Source organism: Sceloporus undulatus, chromosome 1 (genome assembly GCF_019175285.1).
Source record: "Sceloporus undulatus isolate JIND9_A2432 ecotype Alabama chromosome 1, SceUnd_v1.1, whole genome shotgun sequence".
Taxonomy (NCBI): domain Eukaryota; kingdom Metazoa; phylum Chordata; class Lepidosauria; order Squamata; family Phrynosomatidae; genus Sceloporus; species Sceloporus undulatus.
The window spans coordinates 183,549,636-183,563,688 of record NC_056522.1 but is presented as its reverse complement, the minus strand read 5'-3'; positions in this window follow the sequence as shown (position 1 = coordinate 183,563,688).

The following is a 14,053-nucleotide window of genomic DNA, read 5'->3' as shown; positions in this document are numbered from 1 at the left end:
GCAATTAAACTGCATTATTTCTACAGTGTAGATGCTCGCAAGGAGCTTAAAGCCCTCTTGCTGTTGCTGTATGGCATCACTCCTTTGCAATTCAAGGCTCTTACCTGCAGAAATCCAAAGTCCCAGGTATGGAAATGGACATAAAAATGCTCCATTGATTCTTGCACATAGAAATCCAGCATGTCAAGGAAACCTCTGGACTCAATTCATTTTTGAGTTAGAAGATTTGTTTCGCCTGAATGAGAATTTAATCAAGGTACTCTCTTTCGCCTTGGTTTCTGAAACAGAGCAGCCCCAGAGACAAGCTAATTTGTGTGCCTTCAAGTTGACTGTGACCTATGGCAATTTATTCTAGGGATTTCTTTGCAAGATTTATTCTGAAGAGGTTTGCAGTTGCCTTCTTCTTGCCCAGGGTCACCCAACGCCTTTCCTTAGCTGAGTTGGGATTCGAACTCTGGCCTCCTAGAGTCCAACTTGCAACACTGTAATACACTGGCTCTCACATGTTACTTATCTCAGTGGAAAATGGTGCTTTTGCCCCAGAGAGAAAGAATTAATCTCTTCTTCATCCTCCTTTATCTTTGCAAGGCTGCAAGGTGTCCAAAGCATCTTTAGGAGGGGGAATAGGAGGGGGTAGATGGATGAAAAGACAATGGCTTTGGCTGAGAGTAGTGCTATTCTGTTCACCATATATTTTATTAATGAGCACAGCACTGAAAGACGAAAAGATAAATCCCAGTGTGTTAGCTAGCGTGAAGTAAGCATGCAGACACTAAACCAGATAATCCTATAGAACAATACGCTTCAAAGTGGCGGTCTGTGGGATGCCAGTTCCAACTATCTGCTGGCATCTGGGGTGAGTTTCCAGGAAATAAATGGTTTGTAGTCAGTGGAGCACAAAACGGTGCTACTAGTCCCTGGCAACATTTGGGGAGGAAAAACCACCCTGCTGGTTCTCTACATTAGGCACTTTAAGAAGTACTGATGTAAAGCTGCTTGAGAAAATTATATTCTTTTGGTAACTGTGTTTGGGAGAACCTGTATCTGTTTAAGGTATCTCTCTTGTATGGAAGAAAGATGTGTGCATGAGGGTAAAACAGAGGAATGATAAAACAGGCTGGTGTGCTAGAAATGAGTGTATGAAACCTCTGCTGTATGTCTGCTTTCATAGCCATTAATAATAGAGACATGGCTTGTACTCAATAGGTATTCCTAGACATAGTAGACCCAAACAATCTAATGCTGAATGGTAAATCGATACTTATGTGAATCTGGTGGATTCAGTGGATCGGCTGTAATTGGGATTAGCAATTGGATTTAGGTCAATATCTCTGAACATGCTAAGAGTGCCTTTACCTTATAATTGGCAGCCATCTCATCTGCAGGAGCAGGGAACAGAAGTGTGTGTTTTTAGGATTTAAAGTCCCTCTCTTTGCTAACTATTGTAGACTTGTCAGGATGGTATTTTTCTTTATCTGTAATAAATAAATACATTGTATGAACAAACACAATAAATTTAATTTATTCAAGATTTATTTATTTAACACCACAGAATTGGAGCAAGAGCAGAATCTTCATTGGGGAAGGAGATGCAATGTAACAAGCCTGCAATCCTCTGCAGCCCTTGTTACTGTTGTCGTTGTGATTTCTGACATATGGCGAGGCTAAGCAAAACCTGGGATAGGGTTTTTGTGGCAAACTTCTTCAGAGGGGATTTGCCTTTGCTTTCCTGTGAGGTTGAGAGTATATGACTTGCCTAAGGTCACCCAGTGGGTTTCCATGGCTGAGTGGGGATTCAAATCCTGGTCTCCAGAGTCAGAATCCTATACTCAGCCCACTACACCACACGGCTTCACTTGGGAGTAAAATAAACATGCACAGGATTGGCTCATGTGCAGCAATCGCTGGAGGAAAGGGCTGTGTAAGGGAGAGAGGAGATAATCACACTGGGAAAAGAAGGTGTGTGCTGGAAATGATTGTCTCAAGACAAATCATCACCCTGAGGAGGAAAAAAGGGGTGTGGATGTGTATTTAAGGGTTACTTTCTCTGCAGTGAAGGTGGTTTCTCTGCAGCAGCATTCACCTTCCTGGAATCTTACAGAGTGAGTGACATCTGTGGGTGATGGCAGATCATTGAGGGAAAACACTTTCTGGCAATTAGAGAGATTTCCCAAGTGTTTCTTCCAAACCGAGGAGGAAAAGAAAGCAGTGCATGGCAAGGAAGCATTTCTTTCTGAGTGGCTGTATTCTCCTTTGGCTGATCCCCAACCTGGTTTGCAAATGCAGCTGCTGTGGAATTTGCACCTGTAGTGGGGTCTTAGGCAGCTGTGGGAGTTAATCATATAAGGAGATGGTGCCATGAAACATGCTCATTAGGAAGTGAGTCAGATTGCCTTCCGTGGGACTTCCGAGAGAAACATCTGGTGTCCAAAATGATAATTTGGGAAGGAGGATCCTGGGCAGTGGAAATATAAATTATTCTAAACTGGAACAACACAGGCCCTGTCATGCTTTTATTTTCAGTGTGTGAGTTGTCAACTTTAATAATGGTACTAAGCCACTGTTTACTAAGTCTGAGTTTTCTTTGACTGCTCAGAACGTTTCATATGGCTCATACAATAACCATAATGCAGAGGCAAGAATAATCCAGATTGCTGTTGGACTCTGATTCCCATCAGTCCTGCCCAGCATAGCTAAATTGTAGTTTGAGGAAATCTGTAGAGATGCATGATTTCCCACCCCTGCTACAGAGGAAAATTAATATAATAATAACCCTCATCACGGTCTTACAAATGTGTGTGACGCTGAGCGATAGACTGAATGCCTACTCGACTGGAAGACCTATATCTGGGCTGATACAATCAAGGTACATTTCAGTAACAAACACACCAATAATTGTGCAGACTTTGAGCAAATGAGCCTGTTTTTGAATACTCCTTGGAATCTAGCATTGGGGCAAGTCACTTGCAGGACTTGGAAGAATTAGTTTACGGAGACAGCTCACAAGATCTCACAGCTAGCATGACCAGTGGGGATTTGAGAACTTGAGGTCCAAAAAAGGAACTTTTTCCAAGCTCCAACAGCCTAACTTCCTTTACAGGACTTGCAATGTCCATGAGAGGAATGAAAAATGAGTTCCCTAACCACCTTCAAGGAAGGGTGGAACAAAAATGTTATCACTCAAATAGACGTCGATACTTGAGAAAGCCAAGACATGAGACTTCTGCAGACTATTTAATCAGTGACCTTAAGGAAGGAGAAGGAATAAGGCAACTCTGCAGCTATAAATGGACTACAACTCCCAGCAGCTGTATCCATAGCATAGCTAAGAGTGAGGAGTGTTGGGAGTTGCAGTTGAATAACATTTGATCCCATAAATCCTTCCCATGATTTAAGGGATATTTGGAGAGTACTGTAAGTGAGTGGCCCCTTGTCTGTAATTAGAAGTCATCGCAGACTTTACATCCCAGAAATGTGTTTGCAGTCTAAGAAAAAAGACAAAATGCCCTCCAATCAAATTTTAGTAGTCGTTGTTATTACCATGTTTGGGGGCTCAAGGCAGCATGGAGGGTGTACATACAACTCAAATATTTCATCAGTCTCTCCATCTCCTAGAGAATGTGTTGATCAATGATATAGCACATAATGTTAGGGCTGGCCCTGCCCACACTTCAAGTGTCAAGTACAGCAAATTTCTTTCGGCAGGACTATAATGAGCTCTGTAGCATGTTATTGTAAAACTTGCTAAGCTTCATTTATATAGATCCCTGTTTCTTTTTATTTTGGCAGGGATGATCTGCAGGTTCTAGTGGACCAGGAAGTCATAAGAATTCTGAAGCATCAGGCCTGAAATTTCTCTTGGCTTGTGTCTTGTTTCCAAGACAGATCAGCTATTTGCTTCTGGGAAGCCCACAACTCATACTTACAGGTATATTGCCTCATAGCTATGTAGGCTCTGATAGACCTCTTCCCTTCCTTGATGAATTTGTCTAATTTCCCTTTAAAAACCCCACAGTCACATTTTGAGACAGCAAGCTTTAAAAATCTGTTGCATATTGTATGAAGTTATTTGTCTTATCCTGGATTTACACCCCATTCGTTATATTGTTCACCTCAAATGCTGTTGTTACTGTGGCCTGTTACAGACAGCCAAAATAAAGCTGCTTCGAGTCACAGTGGAGGTATGGTGTTTCAATGATGCATGTGTCCTAAGAAGAGTCCAGAAGATGCACCAAAGCCACGCTCCAGCCCTAAGGACAGGAGTGTGGCTTTGGTGTGGCTTCTGGACTCTTAGGACGCATGCATCATTGAAACACCATACTTCCGCTATGACTCGAAGCAGCTTTATTTTGGCTGTCTGTAACAGGCCAGTGTATGCATGAAGGTGTGTGTCTGTTTCTTTTATATTTGTTGCCAATAAATAACTTTATTCGTACTCCACCTTTTCCATGACTGGGAATGAAATTGGCTCAAAGATCCATTATGTGCAATGGGATCCAACCTATTTATAACTAGTCCAGTTATTCCACTGCACTTACAGAGCGAAAACATGATCATCCACAGGAAACAAAGGGGAGAATCTCAAGGTTTGCAGCAATACCAAAGAGAGAGAGAGAGAGAAATGCTGTAAGAGTAGCATGAGACACTACCAAAAAAAAATCTGTTGGGGCTGAGTATGCCCAGCTTGAAGGGGAAGAAAGGAAGTAAGCAAACTGTACCTTTAATATTTTTGTGTTACTTTCAACAGGTGCACCTTGACAGGCAGACCACCTTTGCTAAAATTCTCTACAGGTGTTGATGATATAGAAAGTCTGTCTTCTTATTCATGTGGCTACTCTATGCCACAGATTTGGTGGATCTCTTGCATCTTCACATTTTTAAGAACACAAAATGTTCTTAAGGGGGAAGTTATGAACCAAGAGGGCATGATTTTGTTAGTCTTGACATATTCAGTTTCAAGAACTGTAGAAGCCAGCTGGGGATTTGACTCTGGCAAGGGGAATAGCATCACACTGCCCAGTTTCATTATGACTGCCAGCTATTTGATGGCTGCTGATTTTTTACCTATGTACCCACTTTGTTTGTCTTGGTCCTTAGCAATGCCAACAGTGTTCTAGCAGTGCTTGAGATTCTACATAGCATGTACAGAAACAGCTTTTATGTCCATGCTGGAGCTACTGGATGTGGTGTGATCTGTCTTGATTGTAAATGTCACTTTTTCTCACTGACATTTTCAGAGTCTGTGGGGAATTATACACTGTGAAGGTCAGATGGATTGGACTTGAAGGGAAAATCCATTTTGACCAGCTTAACTGTCTATGAGTTTCTTTTTGTTCTTATTAAATTCTTAGTGATGAGTAGAGTTACCACTCTCTCTCCCAATTTGATACCTTTATGATTAAAAATAAAAATCTAGGAATGGCTCCTCTGTGGTGCAGCTGAAGAAAAACCTGCAAATGCTGGTTTGTTGCTCTTAAAAGTAAAGCAGGAAGTGACTTCTAAAGATCTCCTGACCCACATTTGATGCACCATCCCTTCATCATTGTAAAAACAAATAAAGTTGGATTACAGCTTCCATTAGCCCTTACCAGCATAAGTTTTGGATGGCATGATAGGAGAGGTAGCTGAACTATATCTAGATGGCCACATGTTCCTTCTCTCCAAGTTACAGCTTATTTTGACTGACCTTCTTAGCTGGATAACACGGAGAATCAAGGCATGATTTGGAGTAGCCAAGCACAAAGAGAGACAAGTTTCCCGCCTTAAAGAGGAAATTGGTAAAACAGGTTACATCTACTGAAATTCCCTCTTGATAGTTAATCCTAATGGAACAAGGGCACAGTAGCACTGTGAACCTAGAAGACTGCTCTGAACCAGAGGGGCTGGAATCTCTGGCCTTCCAGATGATGGTAGACAACAACTCCCATCATTCTTGTTTAGTTGTCATATTGATATCAACTGTGGAGGCTGATAGAAGTTGGAGTCCAACACCAACTGGAGGACAAGACAGAGTGCAACTATTATGGTTCCTACTCTGTTCATTCACTGATCCACCTATCTATTCCCTTCCCCTGCCCTCTCAGCTTAATTTGTAATCTGCCTCTAACCTGACTTTCACTGAGATGAGCTTGTTGTTCCTGGATTGATCCATCTGGTGGGTTGGGCTTATATGGCTGAATGCTCTTCCTACAGTAAAAAAATCCTATTACCAAGAAAATAAATATGTCAGGAGTATACTCTTTAATTTCAAGTGGTGGTGGTGTGGTTATTCAGGAGTAACCATGTTTGGCCATGTAGCAAATACAACAGAATCCAAAATCCACAAGCAGTAATGCCTTTTTCGGGTTAACTCCAAAGCATAAAATAGATTCTTCATCAGGCAAAGGTGTTAAAATCATATAGGAGAAAAATGGTGACGATGCTAGAGTCATATGCCTACATGTCTAAGATACTGGAGATTAACACACAGGGATGAGATAAGGACAGGATCGCTCCCCGATCCTTATCCCATCCCTGACTGCGATAACGTGAAAGGCTTTCTGATCATAACGCCATTGCCCCGTCATTGAAGCAGCATTGAATTAACAGAAACTCCCGTTAATGCAAAATGCCGGGCAGTGCCGCTTCAATGATGGGACAATGACAGGATCTGTACAATGTCATTTGAAAGTTTTTCACGTGATCATGGGCAATCGAGCTTTCCGGATGGGATAATGTGCAGATAAGCATGACATTGTATGAAAATTTTCTTGAGATTGTGCTATGAGAATGGGAAAAGGACAGGACAAGAATGTTTCGTCCCTCGTCTGATAAACTTCATTGTCAGTTAAGATGGTATGGAGGGATTTCAAGGCAGGCAGAGGCCTCTCTCATTATTGGCCATGTGAGGACTAAAGACAAAAAGCAATAAAAGGTGGTAAGAAAGTCAGCATGGTGTAGTGGTCTGAGTGTTGGACTATGGAGAGCACAGCTCGATTCCCTTCTTGGCCATAGAAGTCCACTCAGTGACCTTGGGTGAGTCATGCACTCTCAGTCCCACAAAACCCCATGATAGGTTTGCCTTAGGGTCTCCATAAGTTGAAAATGACTTGAACATGCACATCAACAATAACAACAATATAATTTAAACTCCCATTAGCAACAGAGAAGTACCTTCTTTTGAATTCCAGATGTCCCTGTCCTGTGCAAAGCTAACTGGAGCACTTGTTTTTTGTTTTCTGTATGAGGGTATTATGTTGTACGGAGGAGCATATGGGGGCTTCCCCATCAGTACTCTAAAGTGATGCAGCCTCAGCACAACTTTAGATCACTTGTTAATCTCAGTCTTTCCATCCTTGCTTTGACAGACTGGCTTGATGTAAAAGTGTTTCCCCCTTTATATCAGGGATGTTGCTGGGGGTGTTGCAAACCTTTAAAAATGATACATTGTGTGGAATTGTGACCTTTAGTATGGGTAAAATTGCAGCCTTTAGCTCCTTTCCTGTACTCACTTATTTTGGAGTTCATCCCGTTGAATTTAATAGGATTTATATTAGAGCAGATATGCACAGGACTATATTGTTATGGTCATCACAGACTGGCAAATTTCCCTCAACTGCTTTTTAAGCTGTTTGTAATTATAGCTTGAGCTGAAGCCTAAAGATGCTACGCTTAGCAAACCAAGAGTGGCACAGACAGCTTGCTTGTCTATCCAAATGATATGGGGAGTCATTGGTAAGCTCGGGTAAAACCCCAAAGGCATAATTCTCAGTCTCTTACTGCAACCACTGGAGCTGGGGCTTAACATGATACAGCTCCGGTGAAATCAAAAGAATCATTCCAAATAAACACCAGCTGAAGTGCAGCTGTATATTTAAGATGATCTTCAATGACATTAAAAAGTGAGCATTGGATTTTGGCATCATGATTGCTGTGGGAGCCCTTTTATAACTGTCAGTTGAAACAGGAATGAACATTAGTTTGTTTTGGTGTTGGCTCAGTTTGGCTTTATCCTTGTTTCAGTTTCAATAACTGACTTTAAATGTACATACAGAAACTCATTGCAGATGGACTCAAAAGTAAATCCTGTTAAATGTGGTGGGGCTTACTCCCAGGTAAATGGGCACCAGATTGCATCCTCAACATCTGAACTTCAGTTTATTTATTCAGATTTTTTTTTTAAATGGGCAAAAAGATCTTCAGATTCTCTGTCCTGATATGAGTATGGTAGCAAAGCTACAGTCTCATTCATATGTATGACCAAGTAGGTTTAACTTCTCTGTTAAAACTGAATAGGCTCACAGTAATTCAATCAATTAGGATTTAGGAAGAGATTGGCAAAGTGAAGTCCTCCAGATGTTGTTGGACTGCACCCCCGATCAGTCTTGCTCAGCATAGCCAAGGAGGAGAGTGATGGGAGTTGCAATCCAACATCATCTGCACTTTTCTCACTCTTAATTTATTGCTGACAACAAGTAAAGGAATAACTCCACATTCATATTTCCAAGTGCTAACTTTGGTATCAACTGTGTGTATGTGCCTTCATATCACCTGTTGACTTATGTTGAGCCCATGAATTTCATAGGGTTTTCTTAGGCAAGGAATACTGAAAGGTAGTTTTGTCAGTTCTTTCCTCTGAAATATGGTATATATCACCTGCTATTGGTGGTCTCCCATCTAAGCACTAACCAGGGCTGACCCTGCTCAGCTTCCAAGATCAGACAGGATCTGGTGCCTTCGACTGTGTAGTCTCACAAATTGTAATTTACTAATCTGTATCTTGCCAGTGTTGTGTCATTGTTTGGGTCACACTAGGACTCTGAGAGACAAGATTTTTAATATCCACTCAGCCATCAAAACTCACTTGGGCAAGTCATACACTCTCTCATCCTTAGATGAAGGCTAAGTATCACCAAGAAAACCCTAGGATAAGGCCCATAAATCTGAGCCAACTTGAAGGCACCTAAAAACAACAACTGATACATTCTACCCCATTCTCCTAAGATTTTGTCACACAGTAGTGTGATCAAGAAACTAAATACACACTGTGTGTAGGGTAGGGTAGCTGGCAGGAAAAGATGACAGGACTCTTGCCTCTTTAATGCTTCTGCAAAAGAAAGATTTTCAGCAGGTGTAGCTTTTCATGTGCTAGAATAGGTTTTTCAATGGCAATGCTTACTCTTGGCTTGCAGTACTGCACTTCTCAGCGGGGTCATATATATGAAGTGTTACAGCTGCTCACTAGAACACCAACACATAATGATCTGCCCTACCTCATTGTTGAGTACTGTATGTGAACAATAAGGATTATGTTATCTTGTAGCATATCTAGGACAAAGCCAGTATCCAAATGCACTGTAGACATATCCTGTGCCCCTAAACAATGCAGTGAACAGTATTACTGAATGGCACACCCCTGAAAAATCCTAGTTTTGTCTAGTCACTAAGATGTGTGAAATGGAATTTTGTGTACATGCTGATCTGGTGGAAAATGTATGACTGCTCTTGATGCTAATAAGTACCAGCAGGGCCTAAAATATCTACATGGTGACTTTTACAATAACCAAATTGTAGAGAATGTTTTAAGTCCGGGTGGGGAACTTAACATTTTTCTGAACATTGTCAAACTGAAAATCCCATAGTTGCTTACCTTTTCCCAGACTGGATGGGCCAGATAAGAACTGGAGCCCAACCACATCTGGTGGGCCACAGGTTCCCAGTCACATTTTAGATGCTTGGTGTCATTTGAGGAAGGGCCCATTTGCACTATGCAGTTACATTCTATTTTAACTGCCATAGCAACATCCCAAGAAATCCTGGGATGTGAAGTTTAGGAGGGGCATTTTTGGAAAGCCAGTAAGCTCACATGGTGCCTCTGACAAAACTACAAATCCCAGCATTCCATAGGAAGGACCTATGGCAATTAAAGTAGAATAATAGCACTATGGCAGTTAAAGTAGAATAATAGCACTATAATTGTATAGTGTGTATGAGCCCCAGATGAGGCTATTGAGCTATAGCTCTTATCATCCCCAAAGTATCATCGAGCTGTCTGGCGATGATAGGAGTTGCAGTACACCAGATATACAGAGCATCTGACTATGGAAGGAGCCTCTAGTCTTTTAAGAAAAGTTTTATCTCAACAGTATAAAATGTCCCCTGCATGAAAAAAACATAAACTTCATTATATAAGGGAGGGCGGAATAAAATTTCAAGTAGTGTTATGTTTGGCACACCAATCTTGTGAAGGCTTCAACATCTCAGTCAACTCTCTAATTATGGATGCTGATTTTCCCATTTGTTAAATATCATGTAATTAAGGGAAGGGGGGAATTCACCAGTAAAATATCTTTCAATTAGTTCCTCTGCCTCCCCTCTTTTAGCTCCCCCAAGTGCTAAGCGGTTATGGGGGCAAGAATTCCCATCCCATGCAGGCGATGAAAAGTTTTGCCTGAGTTCAATCACACTTGGTAATTACAGAAATTAGCTTTCAAGTTTAGATCACTCGGCTGTGCAAATGGGCTCCTCAGGTGGAATGTGCTTCTCTGAAATGCACGTCAGTCAACCATGAAGCCAAGCAGGCACTGCCATTATATTTGACACCATTGCAGGCATTCAAGTGAAGGGGATCTGTTTCAGCATCAGAGCAAGATAAAAGTGGCCTGAGGGGCACCGAGGGAGGCCTCTTTTAGCTCCAAAGGAGCCTTGCTTGTCATGTTCCTCATGAAAGCACACCTTGACATACAGTAGCTTTAACTCCTTGTTATTGTTTTTTTTTTTTAAAGGGATTAGCTATACGGGTGGCATTTATTTCTCAGGAGGGTATGAGTGACAGGCAAACACCCAACAGGCATTTTGCCACAAGTGTGTTGAGAAACTGTACCTGTTGGATTTCTGCCTGTCGGATTGCACAGGGCTTCTGCCAGAAAGGGGAAAAAGGTGGCATGCTCATCCGATTTGTGGTTACTTTGATTCTCTGGCACAAAGCCATGTCTCCAGGATCTTGAGTCAACAAGTTATCCTATAAAAAGTTGTGTACTTACCTGCCGTGGTGGTATTTACAAAGATCCTGTGAACCAGGTCATAGCTGTAATTCAGTGAGTCACAGAATTTGCAAAAGGGGAATTACATATTTGTCCTGCACCCAGAAGTATGCATCCATTTTTATGACATCTGGTCTTCATAGTACAGACATTTTTTCCCTCTCTCCTAATGTCTGGATTGACTCCATACTTAGTCATTTTTAGATCAGACCAATTGAAATCAGTGGGGCATAATTTAGTTATGGTTAAGTTAACCAAATCCTATTTCAGTTGGTCTTCTTTAAGTATGAAGTAGTCTGGCAAAGACCAGGTGAGCTTTATTCCTTTCAGATCTAGATCCAAAGTGCAGAAAAGGTAAGTTTGGACAATACTTCCCAGAAGCCACTGACCATATAGCTGGGGAATTGCGAAACCTAAAAGTAACTTTTCTTGATCCTACACAACCTCTGATTTCAAAAGAAGGCAGCTTAGGATACACATAAGTCTTGGACTCAAAAGAGAGCATGATGCTACATTGTTCCATGTAACATATTTTGAATCACCCCAGTCATAATGCAAGACTGAGAGCTACTCAGCAAAACAGGAAGATAAGCAAGATCCGAGAGAGAGAGAGGAAGTCTGGAGGTTGAGCCAGAATCTGGCGATACATACTAGATGGTCTGGGCTACTCTTCAGCCTAGAATACTTTGCAGGATTCTTGTCAGAGTTTGGGATGGGGAACCTGTAGCCCTCCACATATTGAGCTCCCACCCTATCATCCAAAATCACTGGCTGGGCTGATGGAAAATAAAATCCAAGCACACCTAGAACAATGCACGTTTTTTAATCTGTAGTTTAGATAAATTTAATAATATCACCAAGACTGATGTTTAGGTAATTTGGGCTGAATTTGTATTGCAGAATTAATGAAGTTTGATACTACTTTAATTACCATGATTCAATGCTAAAGAATTCTGGGATTTGTAGTTGTGAAATATTTAGCCTTCTCTGTGCTACAACAAACTCCAAAACTCCAGGATTCCATAGCATGGAGCCTTGGCAGTTAAAGCAGTGTCAAACGACATTATTTCTACAGTGCAGATGCATGCTTGGAATGTGAATTTCTCCAGCTTGTAATATTGTGGGTTGCCTCTTGAAAGATTTTTCACATTTCAGGATTTTGGGGGCTAAAAATGTGTTTGTACAAATAGTCCTTCCTGGAAATCCTCAGTGGTTTTTGCACAGAAAATAGTTTATTTTGTGCATAATACATTGCTTTCTGCATATTGTTTTAAAACAACAACAACAAATCATTATGTGCAAAAACCCAAAAGTGCAAAAAAAATTGAGAAAAAATGGTGTCATTTCTGATAATCTTGCTCAGTAGAGAGAAAACTTTTGAAATAATTTGTCCTTGGATGTGAGAATGAGACAAAGAAAGTATTATATTCTTACTGGCCAAGCCTTCTGATGACACATCAATCTGTACACATACAGGCTGGTCCTTAAATGACAGACACACAGTCTGCCTTCCAGGCCCATACTTGTAGCTTAACAATGTGCCTGGTAGAATCAGCCAAAAGGTATGCTCTGCTGGCATAGCCTTCAAGAACTCAAGTCATCTCCATGCCCAATAAGGTGGCGGAGACTCACAACTGCATATTGCTCTTCTACCTGAAACTGTTTTCAAGTTAGATGGAGATGAGAAAAACTGTATATTCAGATGTAACAAGTAAACTTTTCATGTATGTAACTGAAATACTGTTTCCTTACCCTTTTGTGCTTCTGAAGAAACAGTGAATCTACACTATACAATTATATCCCATGGGTGGCTACCATGGTTCCATCCAATAGAATCCTGGGATTTCTAGTTTCATGAAGTACTTAGCATTCTATGATGGAAGGCTCTAGTGCTATAATTTGGGGTCAGGGTTTTCACTAGAAAAGTCAAAGTTCCTCAAAACACTTACATATCCCAGGATTCCCTAGGATGGGGCCAAGGCAGTTAAAGTGATATCAAACTACTGTGCGCAGTGTGGATACACCTTAGGTCTTAGTGGGACAGTCTAGACTAGAGATTTTTCTGCATAATCTCTAGGAGTCTCCCTCTTAACAGATCTATGTACTCTCCATCTTTCCCTAAAAGATGTTAACATCCTGACATATTATCCCTAATTCAGCATTTCATCCTGTAGAATCACAGAGCTGGATTTTGCCATGCAGGGATACTCAACTACAACACTCCTAAAAATACGTTGACAGAGTTTTCGGTTTGCACCCTGCATCAGTCCAAAGTCATTAACTGAACCTGAAAGTATCTGCTGTAAGAACTGAACACATGAGAATTTCGGGAGATGTGAGGAACATTCCTGAAACTGGGAGACATGTGAGCCAGTGTGAGAGAAGTAGGTTGATCCGTAGTTCTCAATTCTCACCTGCAATTCTAACTTCAAAGACAGCTGCTACAGTTTGTTGCCCACCACTGGTAAAGCTCCTGTCATCCATCCACCAACTGGGGAGAGAAGAAAAATGAGTGAAGACTAGTCTGCCCAGTACCATCACTAGTGTTCAAGTCATCTACTGTGGTAACTCTTGGTGTCACCCTCCATTGGCCTTCTTCCTCTGAGGGAGAGAGTAGGCTGGCCCAGTACCATCAGGGGCTGGCCTGAAGAAGGAGGCTCCTCCCTCCCTAACTGTCATCTTTCGGCCTCTGAGGGAGAGAGAAGGCTGGCCCAGTTCCATCAGGGGCTAGCCTGAAGAAAGAGGCCCCTCTCTCCATAATTGTCATCCTTCAGCCTGTGAGGGAGAGAATAGGCTGGCCCAGCTCCATCAGGGCTAGCCTGAAGAAGAAGAGCCCTCCCTCCGGTCCATCTGCTTTGGTCCAGGCCTCAGAGGGAGAGAAGAATACTGGACCTGATTCCCTCCCCCCACCATTCCCTTCTCCTTTTGTGTCGTGTCTTTTAGATTGTAAGCCTGAGGGCAGGGAACCGTCTATTATCCCCTCTGTTGTAAACCGCTCGGATTCCCAGTGATTGGGTGGTATATAAATAAAA